This window comes from Staurois parvus, unplaced genomic scaffold (assembly GCF_062004578.1).
Source record: "Staurois parvus isolate SC_StPar_1 unplaced genomic scaffold, SC_StPar_1.0 ptg001192l, whole genome shotgun sequence".
NCBI lineage: Eukaryota > Metazoa > Chordata > Amphibia > Anura > Ranidae > Staurois > Staurois parvus.
The window spans coordinates 5,347,307-5,369,391 of record NW_028318988.1 but is presented as its reverse complement, the minus strand read 5'-3'; the positions used below and the strand labels follow the sequence as shown (position 1 = coordinate 5,369,391).

The window sequence follows — 22,085 nt, the reverse complement described above, 5'->3', positions numbered from 1 at the left end:
CGGACTGACCATTTGGAAATTCGGGCACTGCCCAGAGGGCCCAGGGTCAGTAGAGGGCCCCATGAGATGCCCCTGGTACCTTTTTCATAGGCTTTTTGAGTTTGGGTAAGGACACAGGGGCCCCATGATCCCCTATTGCCCGGGGGCCCCATGAGTTGTCAGTCTGCCCCTGAACAGGAACTACACAAACTGCTGAGAAAACACAAATTGTGAGGGGAGAAAAGGAAAGCAGGAGAGGTGACAGGACAAACTCTGCTGCACAAAAGAGTTGAACTTACAAGGCAAGTGTCTTATCTCCATACTGCCCCATACTACATCACTGACCTAATATCCAAGTACCGCCCAGCACGCACACTCCGCTCCTCAAGACCTCCTTCTCTCTAGTTCCCTGGTCTCCTCCTCCCATGCCCGCCTCCAGGACTTCTCCAGGGTGTCACCCATCCTCTGGAACTCCCTGCCCCAACCCATCAGATTATCGCCTACTCTCCTCTCCTTTAGGCGCACCCTGAAAACCCATCTCTGCAGGGAAGCCTACCCCACCCCCTGCTAACTTGCCGACCTCCTCCACTCTTCCTACCACTCCATCCCCCTCAGCTGTCTCCTCCTGTACCACCACCCCCTCCCTCCTAGACTGTAAGCTCGAAAGAGCAGGGCCCTCAATCCCCTCATGTTTTGCATTGTATTGGTATTGTTCTGTCACATGTTCTGTCCCCCTTTGTAATGTACAGCGCTGAGCGAACCATTGGCGCTTTATAAATACTGTATAATAATTATAATCTCCCTGAAATTTCTCAGTTGGCAGCCTGTGAACTTCTGCACTGTAAAGCTTCTGTCAGCCTTCCTCTGTAGTGGAGCCATGACATACAATCTAGGCTGGAAATGTACATTATTTAATTACAAAGAGTGATATATAATTTTTGAGACCAGGGGGAGAGTTTCCAACATTGACGTGACTGCTGTGGGCTTCAACAAAATGGCTGCCTTCTGCAAGAAGAAACAGTAGCAATGCTGGAGGCAATTTACAGCACACATTAATCTTGGTAGCAGAACTATTAATGTGGAATGTATGTCCTTTTTGTTAAAAACTTGAGCTGCAGAAGGTTTTACCCCCTTTTAGGAACAGGCCATTTTTTCCTATTTAGCACTGTACTACTTTAACTGGTAATTGCGTAGTCATGCAACGCTGTACCCAAGCGAAATTTTTTTCACACAAATAGAGCTTTCTTTAGGTGGTATTTTGGTCACCACTGGCGGTTTTATTTTTTCAATATAAATGAAAAAAGACCTAAGAGTTTAAAAAATAAATATTTTTTACTTTGCTATAAAACATATGCAATAAAAAATCGTCTTTTGGTAAAAAAAAAACCCCTCAATATATGTATATTAGTTTGAGTGAATGTTATGGCATCTACAAAGATATTCTGTATATTGTATGTATGTGTATATCTTTTTTTTTTTTTTTTTTTTTTTTTTTTTTAATACTACTGATGGCAGGGGCCAGTGACTTCTAGTGGGACTGCGATTAGTGTGGCGGGCAACCTGACTCTACCTGACGATGGGGACGGGGGTCTGATTAACCGCCACTGACATCACCAGTGACACTAATACTAAAATGATCAGTGGTAATATTTTACAATGTCGCTGTACCAATGACGCTGGTGACCAAGGGGTTAAATATGTGCCTAACTCTGTGTAATGTGTGTATTATGTGCTGCATTTACGAACAGATCTTTTCTTATCCCTGTTGTGTACAGAGAGAACATTCCTTTTTCTCTCCTGAGCTCTATGTTGATGTCAACACAGGGCTCTGGGCTGTGATTGGACGCAGTAGGTCCCGGCCATGTATCATTGGCTGGGATTTGCTGTGATTGGACGCATTAGGTCCCGGCCATGTATCATTGGCTGGGAGCTGCTGTGATTGGACGCAGTAGGTCCCGGCCATGAATCATTGGCTGGGAGCTGCTGTGATTGCACGCAGTAGGTCCCGGCCATGAATCATTGGCTGGGAGCTGCTGTGATTGGACGCAGTAGGTCCCGGCCATGTATCATTGGCTGGGAGCTGCTGTGATTGGACGCAGTAGGTCCCGGCCATGAATCATTGGCTGGGAGCTGCTGTGATTGCACGCAGTAGGTCCCGGCCATGAATCATTGGCTGGGAGCTGCTGCTGTTGCAAACAGTAGGTCCCGGCCATGAATCATTGGCTGGGAGCTGCTGCTGTTGGACACAGTAGGTCCCGGCCATGAATCATTGGCTGGGAGCTGCTGCTGTTGGACACAGTAGGTCCCGGCCATGAATCATTGGCTGGGAGCTGCTGCTGTTGGACACAGTAGGTCCCGGCCATGAATCATTGGCTGGGAGCTGCTGCTGTTGGACACAGTAGGTCCCGGCCATGAATCATTGGCTGGGAGCTGCTGACAAACTCCCTCTGTGGGCGTCACAGCGGGTGTCAGTGGGGGGCGCACATGCGCATGCTCTAAACCTGGAAGCAGGCAGCGACGTACCAGAATGCTGCTGTTGCCTGCACAGGCCGCCCGTCCACGGTACGTTGCGGGCGGGGCAGTCCCTAAATGGTTGAAGAACATTCATTGCTATCAAACTGTTATGGGAAAGGTTCCGCTTTAACCTCTTCACGCCGACCGAACGCAAATGTGTGGCCTCCCGGCGTCTGGGCCTAGACGCCGAGCGGCTGCACATTTGCGTTCTATTGAAAAAGGACATATGTGCCGAGAGCGCGCGCTCCCAGCACACATGTCCGGTACTCACGGAAAGGTCCCGATCTCCTCTTTCGATCGGGACCTTTCCCGATCGTGTGATGTCACATGACCCTAAACCCCGCCCCGTCTCCCGGCTTCTGAAACTCTTAAAGGGCTGGGAGGCACCGGCGTGAAGGGGTTAAGCATACGCCCATGCAGGGGCCGTGTTCTCCTACATGGGGATGCATGCGTGTTCCATGCAGGCGGTCCTATTCATATCAGTTGGGACACTGACGCAGCTGCTGGTGCGGGCCCCCGAATGCACACTGTTTCGGGGACCCGCATTCCAAATGGCTGTCAAGCTGGAATCGTTGTCTGTGCAGCTTCTGCGTCAGTTGACACGAATGGGATGAATTGAACACCTGCGCATCTTTGTGTAAGCAAACACGGCTCTCACACGCGTGTACGTTTCACTACGTCCGTGTGCATGAGGCCTGCGGACTGTAGTTTTCACCTGCTTAGACTGTCCTGAAGCCGGGGCCCCTGATTTGCCATGACACGGCAGAGGTTGCCGGCGTTCCGCAGAGCTGCTGGGAAGCGTGGAGATCCTCCTGCACGTCTCATGGAGGAGAAGCGGCTCCTTCTGAAAGCCATTAACAGATGGAGAAATTGGCAGCACGCTGTGCCTCCAGCATCTCCTGAATGGGGGGATGATGCCTGCTCCTCTGTCAGCAAGACATTGCCGTGTCCTCTCTAATGTGGTTACGCCATAAGAGAAACATCTTTAAACAATTACTCAGAACGAGGTCCTGAAATTCCTCCAGTGTAATGTGCGCACGGCATCTAAAGTATGTGCAGACATCGGACTTTCTGCAGACAAAGCATTGCAATGTGTTGTGTCATAGAGCAGAAATTAAAGGGGATGTCCAGTCTGTGACTTCTTAGATGTCCATAGGATTCTCATTAACATCACCTCTACATGATCAGTGTGTATGTTCTTTATTTCTTTGTATGAAGTGTCATTTTATATGCACGTGGGGGCAGCCATATTTGTGGAGTTCCACTCACGCTGTCAAATAAGTCAGCAGCTACAAAAACTGTAGCTGCTGACTTTTAAAAAAAAAAAACAGCCACTTACCTGTCCCTCGGTCCCGCGGTGTGTCCCCTGCAGCCCGTTTCACCGGCCGTCCTGTATTCCAGGAGGCCTGCATCTTCATAGTGGGCACCCGGCTGTGACAACTTGCGGCTTTACAGCCGGGTGCCCACTGCGCATGCGCGAGTAGCGCTGCGCTTCATGAATGGTCCTGTAGTCTTCTGGGACCTGTCACATGTCCCAAAAGACTACAGGGAGGGAGGACACCTTTCACTTCCGATCGCCTAGGCCAGGGGTAGGCAACTTGCAGCTCTCCAGCTGTTGCAGGACTACAAGTTCCATCATGCCTCTGCAATTCATAGCTGTAACTGTACAGTTTTGTAATGTTGCAATGTCTCATGGGAAATCTAGTTCCACAAAAGCTAGAGAGCTGCAGGTTGCCTACCCCTGGCCCTAGGCAATCGGACCGGAAGCATCATGCCTCTGCAATTCATAGCTGTAACTGTACAGTTTTGTAATGTTGCAATGTCTCATGGGAAATGTAGTTCCACAAAAGCTAGAGAGCTGCAGGTTGCCTACCCCTGGCCCTAGGCAATCGGACTGGAAGTGGGAGCGGGTACCTGTCAAATTCGTGTACCCGCTCCCCCCCCCCCCCACCACCCAAGTGTGCCAATCCTTAATGGGGAGCAGTCCCTAAAGCGGAACTTCCCCTTTTTGGGCGGAGCTCTGCTTTAATTACATATGCAGTCTCTGCTGCTTTAGTGGCAGTTTCTGCTGCTTTAGTGGCAGTGTTGCACAATGGTTGTTCCACTGCGCCTTCTCGCAGTGAGACAGCTGATCCGCCAAAAACAATGCACTCCACCTGTGGCTGATATCCTGTCTCAGCAGTTGTTAAAGCTGAACTCTGGCCTTCCCTTCAGTCTTGCACAGATGCACAGGCTCCTTTCCTGTATTGAAATTGCTTCTCTGCGCACTGTGCGCTTTCAAGGCCTCATGTACACTCCTAAAGGCGCTTTTGGCATTTTTTTTTTTTTTTTTTGTCAAAGCCCCTGCACTGAACTCAATAAAAGCCTATGTGTCCATGTGTACAGATAGGCTTTTACCAGAGTTTAGGGGCAGTTAAATGTAAAGCACAGAAGAGTCGTGTTCAGGAGAGGAACGTTTTGGCCCAACAAAAATGCTAAGTGTGGCAAAAACACATCTAAATGCTAGCCCCATCCATGTCATGTCAATGGAACATACTGTGGCTTTTTTTTTCTTTTTTTATATTTTAACGACTTAAATGAAAAAATACCCAACATTTTGGAAAAAACACCCAATATCTACTTTCTGCTATTAAAACCATTTCCAATTTAAAAAAAAAATAAAGATTTTTGGAAAAAATGTATTCTGTGGTTAAAAAAAAAAAAATAAAAAAATTGTGTGTTGTTGGTTTGTGTGCAAGTTATAGCGTCTACAAACTATGGTATAGATATTGGAATTTTTTTTTTCTTTTTTAACATTAGTAATGTCGGCGATCAGCAGCTTATAGTAGGACTATGATCGAGAGGCAGGCAATCTGATGCTGGTGAGAACTGACTAACTGCCATTGATATCCCCAAGGACACTAATACAGTGATCAATGGTAAAAATATACACTATCACTGTACTAATGACAAGGGGTTAACATGTAGGCTGGCTGGCTGGGAAGGGGTTAAATGTGCCTAACCATGTTTAGTGTGTTTTACTTTGTGCTGTTTTACTAAGCTTTGTGCCGGTTTTTACTCCCTGCTTTGCAGGGAGAAAAAGAAAAAGGCAGGTCGCTGCTGTATAAATGAAGCTATGTGTTGTTTACCAACACAGGGCTCTCTTTTGTCATTTGCTGAGTTGATCAGCAGGTCCTTGGCATAAATCATTGACTGGAACCCGCGGATCGGCTTGTGCTCAACCAATGACAGCACAGCCTTTCAGGTTCGTGATTGTGCCTGTACAAGCTGACCTGTCACAGTAAATGTACTGCGGCGGGTCGGCAAGCGGTTAAAGAGGGACCTAACTCTGCCTACCCCCCACAAAAAGAAACCTCGAAGGCCCCTTTTTACATGAGAACTCCGATTTGATCAGCAGGGGATCTGTCCGCTGATTGGAGCAGAGTGGGCGGATGACATGTCCATGTCTGCTTAGTTCCTCATGGACCGCTCATACTGTATGGGCTGCCAGGAGTAAACAGATTCCGCTTGACTGTATACCCTTGACTGACCTCTGATCCAATTCACCTTGATGGCGGACAATGGATCAGTTTTTATTTTAATTTTTTTTTTTTTTTTCCTGAGCGGACTGGACACAAGTTTTACACCCGCTGGTCCATAGGGGTGCGTGGAGGGTCCAATCAGATATGCATGAAAAACTGACAGGTGGACTTGATTGGAATCTTCCTGTGAAAAGGATCTTAGGTCGGCCATACTGTATATGGGTTGATTTTCGTTCGAAAATCAGACCTAAGAATAATCGGCTGATTTTCGCTCTATTAGTGGTTCCTCCCCATTTCGTTTATCGGGCATGCTGGAAAATTTGTGAAAAATGACCACTTTTCAAAATCATTGGTGGCACCATCGGATTACAGAACGAACGATGTTATACAACGTTCTATAGATTTATTGTATGTTGAAATGCGTTTTTATTACAAAGTATATGAAAAATATTTTTTAAAAATACATTTTCGAATATACTGTATGTCTTTTAAAAATACAAATCTACATTTTTTGAATGCATTTACAAATATATGTAAAATATATGTTTAAAATTACTTTTTTATGTTTAAAAAAAAAAAAATCTGAAGAATATATTTAAAAAAAAAAAAATATATATTTTTTTTAAATCAGATTTTTTTTTTTTTAACCTATATTTTTAAAAATACAAATCTCCATTTTTGGAATGCATTTAAAGACATACAGTATATTTGAAATGTATTTTTAAAAATATTTTTCATATATTTTGTAATAACGCATTTCAACATAGTGTTTGTGTATATTTTTATTTATTGAAATATATTGACATCTTTGAAATGCTACAATTTTGGCCATATTCAATATATTTGGGAAGAACATTTTTTAAAATATATTTTTCGTCCATGTGGGAAGACAGGGCTTTCCTGAAAGTTCTCCTTGAGGGCCCCTACTGCCTAGAGAAGTAAACCCACCAGAACAAAGCCCCAGCTACCATCACCGCCTGTCCAGTGCCTGTGTCCTTACTAGCGCGGTCATTGTACAGGGCGATGGTGGGTGGGGCTTAGCTGCAGGGGAGGGGTTTATATCCAAATTCACAGTAATAGAACCGGCAGTAACCGTGAAACCAGTATCAGAGGGGTGCTCAGAGCACGATTTTCTGTCTGATTAGCACCTTGCAGCGTCTTGCCTAAAGCACATATATTTGTAAATGTTTAGAACGGCTGACAGGTTCTCTTTTAAATTGGTTGTAAACCCTTACATATACCCACGGAATTGACCGACCTTGTATCTTCTATCTTCCTCTTACTTCTTGGGGGAGACCCTCCTCTGTGCTCCCATGTATTTATAGCTTCCCAAAGCACATTGAGACTGCGTATTAGATTTTGGGTCAAGGGCAGGCTAGGGGAGAAGTGTGGAGAAAACGTTCATATCCTTCACCCAATGATTGGCTTTTTTATTTTTGGAAGAGAGGGATGACTGTTGGGCAGCTCCACCTAATAAGGAGCCTCATGGGTCATAGGAGGTGAGATGAGAACTGTCTGTGCTGCCAAATGTCCGTTTTCATGGAAAAAATAAAAGGAAAAATCCACCTTTCTGAAACAATGGCTAATTAGTACACAAAGCTGTGACGGGGTCATCTGTGACTGGCGAGTCTGTAAAGGCCAAAAAGTAGTGGGTTTGTAGTCAGGATGCCCCTTGGTCCTTACATCCATGCTGTTCCTGTATTCCCCAGTCTGCACAGTGCTGGCAGTCAGATTGCAGGCGTCCCCTGCCGAGCCCTCGGGTTCGTCCCCTGCCGAGCCCTCGGGGTTCGTCCCCTGCCGAGCCCTCGGGGTTCGTCCCCTGCCGAGCCCTCGGGGTTCGTCCCCTGCCGAGCCCTCGGGGTTCGTCCCCTGCCGAGCCCTCGGGGTTCGTCCCCTGCCGAGCCCTCGGGGTTCGTCCCCTGCCGAGCCCTCGGGGTTCGTCCCCTGCCGAGCCCTCGGGGTTCGTCCCCTGCCGAGCCCTCGGGGTTCGTCCCCTGCCGAGCCCTCGGGGTTCGTCCCCTGCCGAGCCCTCGGGGTTCGTCCCCTGCCGAGCCCTCACTGCATTGAGTGTTTTATAAATGGTGGGATGGCTGCACAGGCTGATGCATGTCTAGGGAGACTTTGGGAGTGCAGTGTTGCCTGAACAAGGGTCATGTGACTGTTAATTTATATTTTTTTAAAATAACAAACATGTTCTACTTACAATGGTTTTGCACAGAGCAGCCCCAATCTTCCTCTTCTGGGGTCCCCCGGTGGCGCTTCTGGTTAATCCCCCCCCCCCCAACCGCTGAATGCCCACGATAGCAAGCTGCTTGCTATAGGGCAGTGGTGGGCAACTGCAGCCCTCCAGCTGTCATGGAACTTTATGTCCCATGAGGCATTGAAAGGCATCGTGACTTGCAGAGGCATGATTGGACTTGTAGTTCCACAACAGCTGGAGGCCCACAGTTTGCCCATCCCTGCTATAGGGGCATTTGTTCAGGCTCACCCCCTGAGCCAGCTCTGTGTGGCCATAGACACACAGAGCACAGCTCAGGCCCAAACCCCTCCCGCTCTCTCACTAGCTGTGATTGACAGCAATGGCTCCCTCTGCTGTCTCTGAATTTATGCTCTCAAGCACTGCACTGGATCGAGATTGGGCTCAGGTAAGTGTTATTGGGGGGCAGGGCCGCTGGGGGGAGGGGCACCCAGAAGGGTTTTTATCTTAATGTAGAGAGCCAAGGTAAGTATCTCTAAATATACTATTTACAAGCAAGTAATGCAAGTACCTGAACTTGACCTGGTATCAGCCTCTTGCAGTCTCTGTACAGCAGGGCTGGAGGGTGCGAAAAAGAAACTCAACAAGGAGCTGATCAGATTATGTGCTGACATAAAGCATGTTGATAGGAGGAGAGAGCAGAATGACAGATGAGCCCATCACTGTGCTGCTTTTTCACTGTCTGGGAGGACCTGGGCTCAGAGGAAGTGGGTTGACTGATGCTGGTCATCAGACTGAGGACATCTAGTGGCAGAAAAACAAATACTGGAAATCTCTGGGTTCAAGCAAAATCTTCCTGCACTAGCTGGTTCTATTCTATAGTTTAATGGGCTAATCATTTTGTCTTACTATTTTTATGGCTGAAGTTGGGGGAAGAATCTATATTCTGTAGACATGTCCTAGTAATACGTTGCTTCTTAGTCTTACCTTGATGTTCGGTTTTCTCCTACAGGATCGGTGTGTTTCTGAGTCTCGTCCTGGTGCAATGACAGCAATCTGAAACCTTTACCTAAAGACTTTGTCTCCGCTCTGGTTCCTGCCATCTCTTCTGCATCCACATCTGCCAGGAAGCTCGGCGTGTAATCAGAGGTATGTCCTCTTCTGTGATAGTGGGCCTTAGGTGGCTTTCCTGTTTGGGTGCTGTGCTGATTCCCAATTCTTTTATATTGGATGGTCCTGAAGAGAACCTGTCATCTCCACTGGAAATAATTCTGTAATAAATGGTAACACTGGTTGGTCAGAGTTCTTCTGTAGCATGCCAAGAGCACATACAGAATGCTGTATGTTATATGCTGTTATATGAGCCCCCCCACACCATTGTATCCCTCAATACAATCTGTTTATTTGCTCTGTAGTAGAGCAGATATCTGCAACCCCTGTTCTCCACTACTGCTGGGTTTAAAACACGCATACTTCGAAATACAGGGGAGCACTTGACACCCTGGCACGTCCATGTACGGAGGAACGCTCGGCACCCCGGCACGTCCATGTACGGGGGGGGGAACGCTCGACACCCCGGCACGTCCATGTACGGGGGGGGGGAACGCTCGACACCCCGGTACGTCCATGTACGGGGGGGGGGGGAACGCTCGACACCCCGGTACGTCCATGTACGGGGGGGGGGGAACGCTCGACACCCCGGTACGTCCATGTACGGGGGGGGGGGGAACGCTCGACACCCCGGTACGTCCATGTACGGGGAAGGGAACGCTCGACACCCCGGTACGTCCATGTACGGGGAAGGGAACGCTCGACACCCCGGTACGTCCATGTACGGGGAAGGGACCGCTCGACACCCCGGTACGTCCATGTACGGGGGGGGGGGGACCGCTCGACACCCCGGTACGTCCATGTACGGGGGGGGGGGGGGAGACCGCTCGACACCCCGGTACGTCCATGTACGGGGGGGGGGGGGGGGAGACCGCTCGACACCCCGGTACGTCCATGTACGGGGGGGGGGGGGGAGACCGCTCGACACCCCGGTACGTCCATGTACGGGGGGGGGGGGGGGAGACCGCTCGACACCCCGGTACGTCCATGTACGGGGGGGGGGGGGGAACGCTCGACACCCCGGTACGTCCATGTACGGGGAAGGGAACGCTCGACACCCCGGTACGTCCATGTACGGGGGGGGGGGGGACCGCTCGACACCCCGGTACGTCCATGTACGGGGGGGGGGGGGGAGACCGCTCGACACCCCGGTACGTCCATGTACGGGGGGGGGGGGGGAGACCGCTCGACGTCCATGTACGGGGGGGGGAGACCGCTCGACACCCCGGTACGTCCATGTACGGGGGGGGGGGGAGACCGCTCGACACCCCGGTACGTCCATGTACGGGGGGGGGGGGACCGCTCGACACCCCGGTACGTCCATGTACGGGGGGGGGGGGGGAGGACACCCCGGTACGCCCATGTACGGGGGAGCGCTCGACACCCCGGTACGCCCATGTACGGGGGAGCGCTCGACACCCCGGTACGCCCATGTACGGGGGAGCGCTCGACACCCCGGTACGTCCAGGTACGGGGCAGCCCTTTGAAACTCTCCCTATTCTTCAATGCAGTGCTCTGTGCCTGAGCTGCTAATCACATAGACCTGAGTGCTGTCACTTGGGGTGTGGAATGGGGACTGAGTGCCTAGTAGTGTACAAGAACTGACTAACCAGTTTATTTGTGGGGGGTGGCAGCAGACAGTGGTGGTTCTGCTGAGTTCATTATTTATGGCTGAAAATATACTTTCCTTTTGAAGCAAACCTGCTCTCTTCCTGGTTAATGACGACCCCACCAGCAGCACACGCACCTTCCTGGTGCTCCCCCTGCTACTACATTCATCCTCTGGGAGTGAAAATGAAAGTCCAAAAAGCTTCAAGTCCAGTAGCTGCTTTCTGCACCGTAGCTGCTTTCTGCACCGTAGCTGCTTTCTGCACCGTAGCTGCTTTCTGCACCGTAGCTGCTTTCTGCACCGTAGCTGCTTTCTGCACCGTAGCTGCTTTCTGCACCGTAGCTGCTTTCTGCACCGTAGCTGCTTTCTGCACCGTAGCTGCTTTCTGCACCGTAGCTGCTTTCTGCACCGTAGCTGCTTTCTGCACCGTAGCTGCATGTGTTTTCCAATGGTATTAGGCCACCCCTGTGAAAGGGTTGTTCGACCCCCAGGTTGAGAACCACTGCTCTAGGTCCTCTCCAGCTTTTCTTCATACTGCCATACTGCCCAAGCACGCTACGTGACCATTGCGCTGACATATGTGTATGTAATGTGTACTAGTGGGAGGAAGAATCCAATAATCTACGGGGAAGAGTAATATGTGGGCACTCCGGCCTTGCCTTCAGACTTGCCCAGTTATACCGGCACCGCTCCTGGACTGAAATTGCTTCCTCTGATTCACAGTGTGCATAAGGGCTCGTTCACACTTGACTAACGCTTGCCAAACGCCCCTACAGCGTTAGACAGGGTTTGGTAAGCGTTTTTAACGCTCCGCAGACGCCCCATGCACGGTTTTGAGGTGTTTGATAGGCGTTTGCCAAGGCTAAAACCGCACCACAAATGCCTATAATGAAGTTAAATGGTATAAATGTAGCAACCACACATGGCACCATAGACTTGAATGGGAGGCTTCAACTCCTGCTGACTCGACACGAGGCGTCCGTTTTGCCGAGACGGGATGCTAATGCTTTAGTGTGAACAGCACTGTGTGCTGCCATGTGCTGAATTTTCATAGGCGTTTGAGACACTTTAAAAACGCTTCCCTGACGCCTGCTAACAAAAGCTAGTGTGAACTGAGCCTTAGAAACTGCTGCAAGTCCCATAGAGCCCGACTCATTTCCTGGCTGTAGGATGTCCTGCGTTATCTAGTGCTTTCCTCCCTGTCCTTTCCTGTTCATTTATTGGATTGCAGTTATGTCACCCATAGAGGCTCAGGATTACATGGGGCGGCTGCTGTTTTCAGGGTGCTATGTAAAGCCCCTCCCATCAGTCATGATCTGCCTGTATAGCTTATAGGAGCGGAGAGACCCTTTGATGACATCACTGATATGTTATGATGATATAGAATTTGTTTGCATGGTCTGTAGACAGATGCAGACCTTTTTAGAGGTGCCCCGGTCCTCCAGACCCTTTAGAGATGCCCGGTCCTCCAGACCCTTTAGAGGTGCCCCGGTCCTCCAGACCCTTTAGAGGTGCCCGGTCCTCCAGACCCTTTAGAGATGGCCGGTCCTCCAGACCCTTTAGAGATGGCCGGTCCTCCAGACCCCTTAGAGATGGCCGGTCCTCCAGACCCCTTAGAGATGGCCGGTCCTCCAGACCCCTTAGAGATGGCCGGTCCTCCAGACCCCTTAGGGATGGCCGGTCCTCCAGACCCCTTAGGGATGGCCGGTCCTCCAGACCCCTTAGGGATGGCCGGTCCTCCAGACCCCTTAGGGATGGCCGGTCCTCCAGACTGTTATCCCTCTATGAAGGTACGTTAATATTTACATGCCTGCATCAGGGCTGATGGTTCCTGCTGTGATTGTTTTAAGGAAGCTATGAATAGTCCCCTGCTATCCCCTCCCACCTCCTATGATCTGCCTGCATTGCATAGAGAAGCACAGAGACCCAGTTATGATATCACTCTGCCTAAAATAAGGTTTTATTTAATAATTTCAGTAGCATGTTGATGAGGGAGGAAGCAAAGAAGACATAAGCAGATTAGACTTCAATTTCAGAGTAATGTATGCTTTGAACATTGTGTTCTTGTAAGACTTCAGTCTGGAATCAGGTGGATGAAAGTGTATTGTAATGCTCTTTGGGAATTTTCTGATCGGTTCGCTTGGAACTTATGACATCTCTATGCCAGTAGTGTTTTTTGTCGTATGTTTTAGAGTGAGTTGAGAGGTTGCCGTTTTGGAAAACCCAAATCACACACCTGCCACCCCCAGGGGGTTGAGCTCTCGTTTTATCGCTGATCAGTAATGGCGCGGTTGTTTGTCAGGTCAGGAGAGTTGAGCGTTTGCCGCATGGTTGCATCGGAGTGCAGATTTCCCTGCCAGTCTCCCGCTATCTCTACTTACCGCTAGCTTTCTCTGCTGATAATATCCGCATGATGCTTCCGTGTCAGCGGTCAGATAACGCCGGCAATTTGTAATCTCTTCCGGCCTCTGGAGTCGATAAAAGTGCAGCTGTGATAACCAGACTAGAAGATTTTATTATGGAAGACACCTTCTATGCTGATCCTTTACAGTGGTTCTAAAGGCTGAAGTTTTTTTTTTTTACCTTTTTGTGCATTCTCTACATGACCGTAAAAGACCTTCAATGTGCAGCTCCCCCCAATACTTACCTGAACCCCATCTCGATCCAGAGCTTGGCTCTCCCCCTCATTCTAGCTCTGAAGACGTGAGTACGTCTCCCGAAACGCATCACCCTACCTCCACCCAAAAGGGGAAGTTCCACTTTAAGGATTGCTCCTCCGCTCCCCATTAAGGACTTGCACCTTTGGGGGGCGGGAATGGGGGGAAGCGGGTACCCGAATTTTACAGGTACCTGCTCCCACTTCTGGTCCGATCGGAAAAGGAAGATGTCCTCCCTCCCTGTAGTCTTTTGGGACACGTGACTGGTCCCAGACTACAGGACCATTCATGAAGCGCAGCGCTTCTCACGCATGCGCAGTGGGTACCCGAATTTAACAGGTACCTGCTCCCACTTCTGGTCCGATCGCCTAGGCGTTCGGAAACGGAAGGTGTCCTACCTCCCTCCCTGTAGTCTTTTGGGACTGGTCCCAGAAGACTACAGGATCGTTCATGAAGCGCAGCGCTTCACGCGCATGCGCAGTGGGCACCCAGCTGTGAAGCCGCAAGATGTCACAGCCGGGTTCCCACACTGAAGATGCCGGCCTCCTGGAATCCAGGATGGCCGGTGAAACAGGCTGCGGAGGACACACCGCGGGACAGGTAAGTGGCTGTTTTTTTTATTTTTTTGACAGTGTGAGTGGAACTCTGCTTTAAGGGTCTCCCGTCACTTGGGACCATTGCCACTGACTCTTTTTTTATCTCTGTTTTAATCCCCTTTTGGTTTGTGAGTATACACTTTTATTATTTATTTCAGGTACTTATATAGCGCCGTCAATTTACGCAGCGCTTTACATATATATTGTACATTCACATCAGTCCCTAACCCTCAAGGGGTGTACAATCTAAGGTCCCTAACTCACATTCATACATACACATACTAGGGACAATTTAGACAGGAGCCAATTAACCTACCAGCATGTCTTTGGAGTGTGAGAGGAAACCGGAGTACCCGGAGGAAACCCACGCAGGTACAGGGAGAACATGCAAACTCCAGGCAAGTGGTGACATGGCTGGGATTCAAACCAACGACCATAGTACTGCCAAGCAGAAGTGCTAACTATTTAGCCACTGTGCTGCCCCGTGCTTTTTTAATAAACTTGTTTCACCATGGTAATGAATGAAGAGAGTGCGCCCTGTGTTTTTTTTTTTTTTTTTGCTTTTCTTCACCAGTACCAAGGTTTCCCGATCTTCTAAGGGCTGCACCTCAGTGAATGACAGTTACAGTATCCCTAGTCAGTATGAAGATTTGAGTGCTGGTTTCGATTTTTGGATAGCTCTCCCTCCTCATTGGCTGAGACCCAGTAGCCGGAGGGATTGTCTCCCGCAGCTGTCAATCACAGCCAAAGAGGAGGAAGTGGAGGCGGGGCTGAGCCATGATCTGTGTCTTAGGCTGGCCATACACTATACAATTTTTCTTGAGAATTTTTGGTTTAGATTTACCAAAAACCATATAATAGGAGGTCAAACCTACCAACGTTTTCAATTGTATCCAATTAGGCAGGCCCTTGCACAACATAGTTGACGGTAAATCTAAAGAAAATTGGATAGTGTATGGCCAGCCTTATGGACACAGAGCAGGGTTCTGGGCTCCTTCCCCCTGTGGAGTGCCCCCATAGCAAGCTGCTTGCTTGCTATGGGGGCACTCAGTAGGTGGGGAGGAGCCCAGAGCACTGGCGGGTGAACCAAGAAGTGGCAAACAGTGCAGAGAGCTGTCACGGTTGCCCGATCGCCACCCTCAACATGCGACAATCGCACGACCGCGACCAAAAATAAGTCACTCCCGCGGCATCAGACCCCAGACCTTCTCACCAAACTCGTGACCAAAGGACCGGCCTATCTAAAACCGCGATGTGACGTGCGTAACAATGCCACACTCAGCTGCGCCCTGCACAACGATTGTCCAGCTAATGGAACGCAATCGACGCACCGGCAGCCTGAATGCGCTTGTTACTGGGTCGGGTTAATTACGCAACTAACCCTTCACTGCCACCACCCCTTTTTGTACAGAGAAAGGGGAAACTCTCTTTATCAAATATACACTGTAATGGTTGAAAAGTCACCTGTCCAATACGGTCACCGCAGGCTGATTGGGCAGAGGATTAAACACAGTAGCGTCTCTTCAAAGGCAGGAATTTGTGAATTGCAAGTAAGTGCTTAGAAACAGTTTGACACTTTCAGAAAGAAAGATTTATTACTAAAAGAGTTAAACAGGTGCAATAAAATATTTACAAAGAAAATGTAACTAGATATATATATAAAAACAGCATATCACAGCCAAGAGATAACAGGGAGAAGTTAAAAGGTTAAGTTACTTGCCATGTTAAGCCTTGAGGTAGCAGATCCCAGTTGCAGAGCGGAAAGGATCTTTGATCTCCTGTTACGATGTTAAAATTAGGAGATCTCTTTAGCTTCTCTTTAGGCCTGTTACCTGAGTTTTTAAAAGTCCCCCAGCAGGGGGAATGGCTCTGAGTAACTGACCAATACGCTGTTTAGGGAGGGGTCAGTCGGGCGAACTCTGAATTAGAACCAACATCTGTCATAATCCAACCAGAGCTGTTAAAAATGTTATCTTGTTTGTGCTTCTGGGGAATGCCTTGAACTCTTGAGAAGGTTCTGCCATCCTTCCCCGAGGTGTGAAATCACACAGGTCCCTTGGACAGAGAGGCTGCTGTCTCTATGGGGGGGGCTTTGTAGCCCTGGGCCCCCTGCTGCTCCAGCCTGCCAGCAACTTTTAACACTTACACATCTGTCCCTGTGCCTCTCAGAAAAGGAGGGGGTAGGAAATAAAGGATTGAGGAATACTTCTAATAAAAAAAAGGGGAACTCCGCATCCAACTCTGATGAGCAAGTTTGCTACAAGAGCAGCTTAGTATAACATGTTTATTTGAAAAAAAAAATTTCCTTTTACAATCACTTTAAAGTTGAATTCCAGGTATGGAAATTTTTACACCACTGTCCAGCTTGAACTAGTAGAACTGTGAATATACCATACCTTTTTGGGATCCCCCTGGAACTGGAAATGACTGTCGTAAACAAGGCTACTCCAGTGATTGCCACTAGATTCCGGGTCCTGTGCTAAGTGGTTGCACAGCATTGTGAACACGGGTTCAATGAATGCAAAGCGTTGTCTGATTGGATGAGGTGGCGATAGTGATATCCTCCACCTCATCCAATCACAAAATGCTTTGGATTTATTGAGAAATGGCAGAGTTCTAATGAATGGCGCCCATGCTGAGTGAGTGGCCTCATGTGTACAGTAAGTAGCAGGGAAGTTGCTCGGCATAGAGATCACTGGTACCTACCAGAGTGTTCCAGTTTCCACAGGGATCCCACAGGTAAGGCACATTAATTTGTATATTGGGCCAAGCCAGGGGCGGACTGACCATTTGGAAGCTCGGGCACTGCCCGAGGGCCCCGGGTCAGTAGGGGGCCCCATGAGATGCCCCTGGTACCTTTTTTTTTTTTTTTTTTTTTTTTTTTTTTTTTTTTTGTTTAATAGGCTTTTTTTAGTTTGGGCAAGGACACGGGCCCCATGATCCCCTAGTGCCTGGGGGCCCCATGAGTTGTCAGTCTGCCCCTGGGCCAAGCTGTTAAAAAAGCTCTTAGCCCGGCATTGTTTGTGGAGGGGGGCGAGCATTTGACCACGGCCAAGAGTAGCATAAAGAGGAAGCTGCAGGAAACTGATGGAGCAGATCGAAGGAGCCTGCTGGAGCGGATGATGGTAAGTACTGCAGCCTCTTCCACAATCTCTAGACTTAATAGGCATTTGACTCTTGCAGTATGGGGGGGGGGGCACTGCAAGGGTATTTTTTATTGCCTAGACTTGGGCCTATTTGATGATGCAGTGCAGTCGGCTTTGTCCTTTTACGCCGGTCGTTGGTGAGGAAGCTTGAATGGGCCACCTGACCTCCATTGGGCTGTTAAAGCTCGCCAAGTGTCTGTTCTCAACTAACAGATAATATGCCATTATACAATCAAGATGTCTAAGTGGCTGCTTCTCTTGTCCGGCTCCTCCACGTCCGCACTGTGTAGGGTTGCCTGGAAACAGCTGTCAACTGCGTCTCGGAAAATTGTCATTTTTCTATTCGGAAGCTTCTCCGCGCCTTTCCTAAGTACACTTAACACCACCACAGACATATTTAAAGGGAAATGCTCTTCATTGTAGGAAGCACTTGAGTTGTCATTAAATTTCTTTCAAGGACTCTGAAAAAGAGTGAACCAAAAACAATGCTTTCCACATCATCTTCCATAATAAAACCAACATGTCATCATGTTGGAGACACATTTTTGCAAGCTTTCCAATTTTAAGCAATATGTGTTTTCTTTTATTTTCTTACATATAAGGCCTCTTGTACATGGCCATAATTTACAGCATGTTGGTGTACAGAGTACATTTCATTTGTTATTGTGGCACCTGAGAGCCACAGCACCATATTTTCGCCAATAGGAATGCCTTACAGAATTTGCTGTACATGTGCAACCGCCTGCGTTGGGGGTGTGCTTGCCTATGCGTCTTTTTCAAAACTTAAAATATTTGCGGTTTGAATAATACCTCCATATGTACTGTATTAGCACACCATGGCACCAGCACACACGAGGATCTCCAGAATGGGTCCATGGCACCAGCACACACGAGGATCTCCAGAATGGGTCTATGGCACTAGCACACACAAGGATCTCCAGAATGGGTCCATGGCACCAGCACACATACGAGGATCTCCAGAATGGGTCCATGGCACCAGCACACATACGAGGATCTCCAGAATGGGTCCATGGCACTAGTACACACGAGGATCTCCAGAATGGGTCCATGGCACTAGCACACACAAGGATCTCCAGAATGGGTCCATGGCACTAGCACACACAAGGATCTCCAGAATGGGTCCATGGCACCAGCACACATACGAGGATCTCCAGAATGGGTCCATGGCACTAGTACACACGAGGATCTCCAGAATGGGTCCATTGGCACCAGCACACATACGAGGATCTCCAGAATGGGTCCATTGGCACTAGCACACACAAGGATCTCCAGAATGGGTCCATGGCACTAGTACACACGAGGATCTCCAGAATGGGTCCATTGGCACCAGCACACATACGAGGATCTCCAGAATGGGTCCATTGGCACCAGCACACATACGAGGATCTCCAGAATGGGTCCATTGGCACCAGCACACATACGAGGATCTCCAGAATGGGTCCATGGCACCAGCACACATACGAGGATCTCCAGAATGGGTCCATGGCACCAGCACACATACGAGGATCTCCAGAATGGGTCCATGGCACCAGCACACATACGAGGATCTCCAGAATGGGTCCATGGCACCAGCACACATACGAGGATCTCCAGAATGGGTCCATGGCACTAGCACACACGAGGATCTCCAGAATGGGTCCATGGCACTAGCACACACGAGGATCTCCAGGATGGGTCCATTGGCACCAGCACACATACGAGGATCTCCAGGATGGGTCCATTGGCACCAGCACACATACAAGGATCTCCAGAATGGGTCCAAAGTTTTATTCAATGATTACTTCATAGTTACAAAGGCGATATTCATGGTCGATTCAGACTGACTATCACATGCCTGATGAAGGGGTCCTGCAAGGCTCTGAAATGTTGCCTTTTCATTTGATTGTTGAATAAAGCTTTGGACCCATTCTGGAGATCCTTGGTGTGCTGGTGCCATATTCATCTTTGGTTTCTAGCCTGGGGTCGCTGCAGCACCTGCTTCCATTTACAGCCAGTTTCAGGAACGTTTGTGTTGGGAATATTGTGCTTCTGCATGTGCAAGTACCCAGTGGTTTATGTAATGCATTCCTATGGTCATAAATATGCTTCTGCCATGGCTGCCGGATGACACCACAACAGTCATTTACTCTGTCCGCCCATACGCTGTAATTTAGGGCTGTGTGCAAGAGGCTTAAATACAGCGGGTATAGAAAAGAATCACCCTCCTTTGTAAAATGGTCATATTTTGTCGCTTTGCAGCCTGAAACTAAGACAGTTTTTTTTTGTTTTATATATTTGTATTTACCCAATGCCACTTGTAACATCAAAGTGAAAGCTAGAACACCAACATGTCAGAACATTTAAAAAAAAATATTCAAAAAGAGAATCACTGATTTGGGAAAAAGGATCACCCCTTGTGGTCAGTTAAATTTAATGGTGACTGTTTGTGGACTGCAGTCTTCATGTTATTCCACAGACTTTCAATGGGGTTTAAGTCTGGGCTCTGACTAGGTCATACAAGGACATTCACCTTTTTCCCCTCCAACCATTGTGGGGTCATTTTTGCTGTGTGCTTTAGGTCATTGTCATGTTGGAAGGTAAACCTTCTTTGCATTGACGACTTTATGGAAGAGGGCGGCAGATTTTTCTCAAGAATTTTTGGTATTTTGCTCCATCTATTTTTCCATCTATCCTGACAAGTGATCCAGTCCTTGCTGCTGAGAAACCTCCCATAATAGGATATTACCACCGCCATGCTTTACTGTTGATGGTGGTATTTGGATGGTGAGCTGGATTTCTGCCAGACATATCGTTTAGTGTAGTGGCCAAATAATTCCATTTTAGTCTCATCTGACCAGAACACCTTTTTCCATGCGGCCTCAGAATCTTCAAGGTGCGTTTTTGGCAAAGCTCAGTGGTGACTGCATGTGGCCTTTTTTGAGCTGTGGCTTTTTTCTTGCAACTCTCCCATACAAGCCACATTTGTGGAGAATTTGTGGAATTGTTACATGCACACAATGACCACTCTGTCATCAATTCCTGCAACGGCTTCAGAATTGCTAAAGACCTCTTGGTAGCCTAACTGACCACTTTCCTCCTGGCCCTTCATCTAGTTTGGAGTGATGTCCTGATCCAGGGAGGGTCTGTGTTGTACCAAATACCTTCCACTTCTTAATAAGACTTCACTGAGCTTCTAGGCATTAATAAAGCCTTTGACAACTTTTTGTGTCCTTCTCCTGACTGTCCACACCTTTATCCCAGAGATCTTTTGACAGTGCCTTGCTACCCATAGCGGATTGTTTGCTTCAGTTGCACTACCAGGGACTGAAATTCTCTAGGAAAGCTCTTTTCATGCTGAGCTAATCAAAATGACCACAGCTGATCAGTCGAAAGTCAAATGGCTTTGTATGCCATTGAGAAGGTGATTAGCTTCGCCTGATTGTGTTTACAAGTCTTTTTTAGGAGGGGGTGATCCTTTTTTGAACTCCGTGATTCTGTTTTTGATTTTTTGATTTTTTTTATTTTTTATTTTTTTTTACATGTTGGTGTTATGTTTTACTTGGATGTTATAAGAGTAAATACAGCTCGATAAAACGAAAACTGTCTGTCTTCAGTTCAGGCTGCAAGGCAACAAAATGTGATTATTTTAAAAGGAGTGATTCTTTTCTATACCCCACTGTATGTGAGAAATATATATATATCTTCTCTTGCTCATAAATATATACAGATGTGGTCAGATTAAAGCTGATTTTCAGGATCCTTGCCACGTATGACCCTTAGGTCCTTTTTTCCCCATTCACAATACAAACGCTTTTAGGCAGTGTTCACATACGTGTACTACAGAATATGAATGTGTGAGGACTGTTTACCCACAAAGGGATACACAGGTTTTCCATGCATCCCTGAGCAGGCAGATCCATTCATGTCAATTGGGATGCAGCAGCTGCACGGACACAGTTGCTACTTCCAATCTGACCTTGGTGCGGGCGCATGGCCCTGAAGGTGGATGGTGTGTGTTTTGAGGCCATTCATTTGCATGGATGTCAAATTTGGAGCAACAACTGTGTCCGTGCAGCCGCTGCTTCTCAAATTACATGAATGGATCTGCTTGCACAGGGATGCATGGAACACTTGCTCATCCACATGCTGGTTAACACAACCCTTGCATGGCCATGCATCTGTAGTACACCCCGTGTGAACAAGGTTTCAGGGCTGTTCACACTCTGTGTGGTGACTGGCGTTTTGCTGCACCTGATCAATGCCAGTTACTGCAAAGGCACATAGAAAACAATTGATTTCTGTGAGTCCTCATCCGCGCCAGAATGCTTATGTGATATGCAGAAAGATGAAGACATGCTACATTTTATCACGGCACATCAGTCTTGCACCACGGTGCAACACACAACCTGCTGCAGTGCGGAGACGCCAACTTTGTACACTCCAGGGGCGGACTGACCATTTGGAAACTCGGGTACTGCCCGATTGTCCAGGGTCAGTAGGGGGCCCTATGAGAAGCCCCGGTACCTTTTTTTTTTTTTCCCTCTTTTTTTTTTTTTCCCTCTTTTTTTTTTTTCCCTCCTTTTTTTTTTTTCCTCATAGGCTTTTTGAGTTTGGGCAAGGACACTGGTTCCATGATCCCCCAATGATCGGGGGCCCCATGAGTTGTCAGTCCGCCCCTGGTACACTCAGTAATGTTTAAAAAGAAACAAAGAATGCAAACTGTTCAATGTGCTAAAACAGCACATTACACTGCCCT

At 48.3% G+C, this 22,085-nt stretch overlaps 1 protein-coding gene across 1 annotated transcript in view; it reads left to right on the top strand.

Annotated features, from left to right (window-relative positions):
* Positions 1-8,967: 8,967 nt before the first annotated feature.
* The window catches only part of FAM168A (family with sequence similarity 168 member A), a 181,258-nt gene continuing 168,140 nt past the window's right edge, over positions 8,968-22,085 (top strand). The window contains exon 1 of the mRNA XM_089659847.1: positions 8,968-9,360. The gene's annotated coding sequence lies outside the window, so the exon portion shown is untranslated. The remainder of the gene's footprint in view (positions 9,361-22,085) is intronic.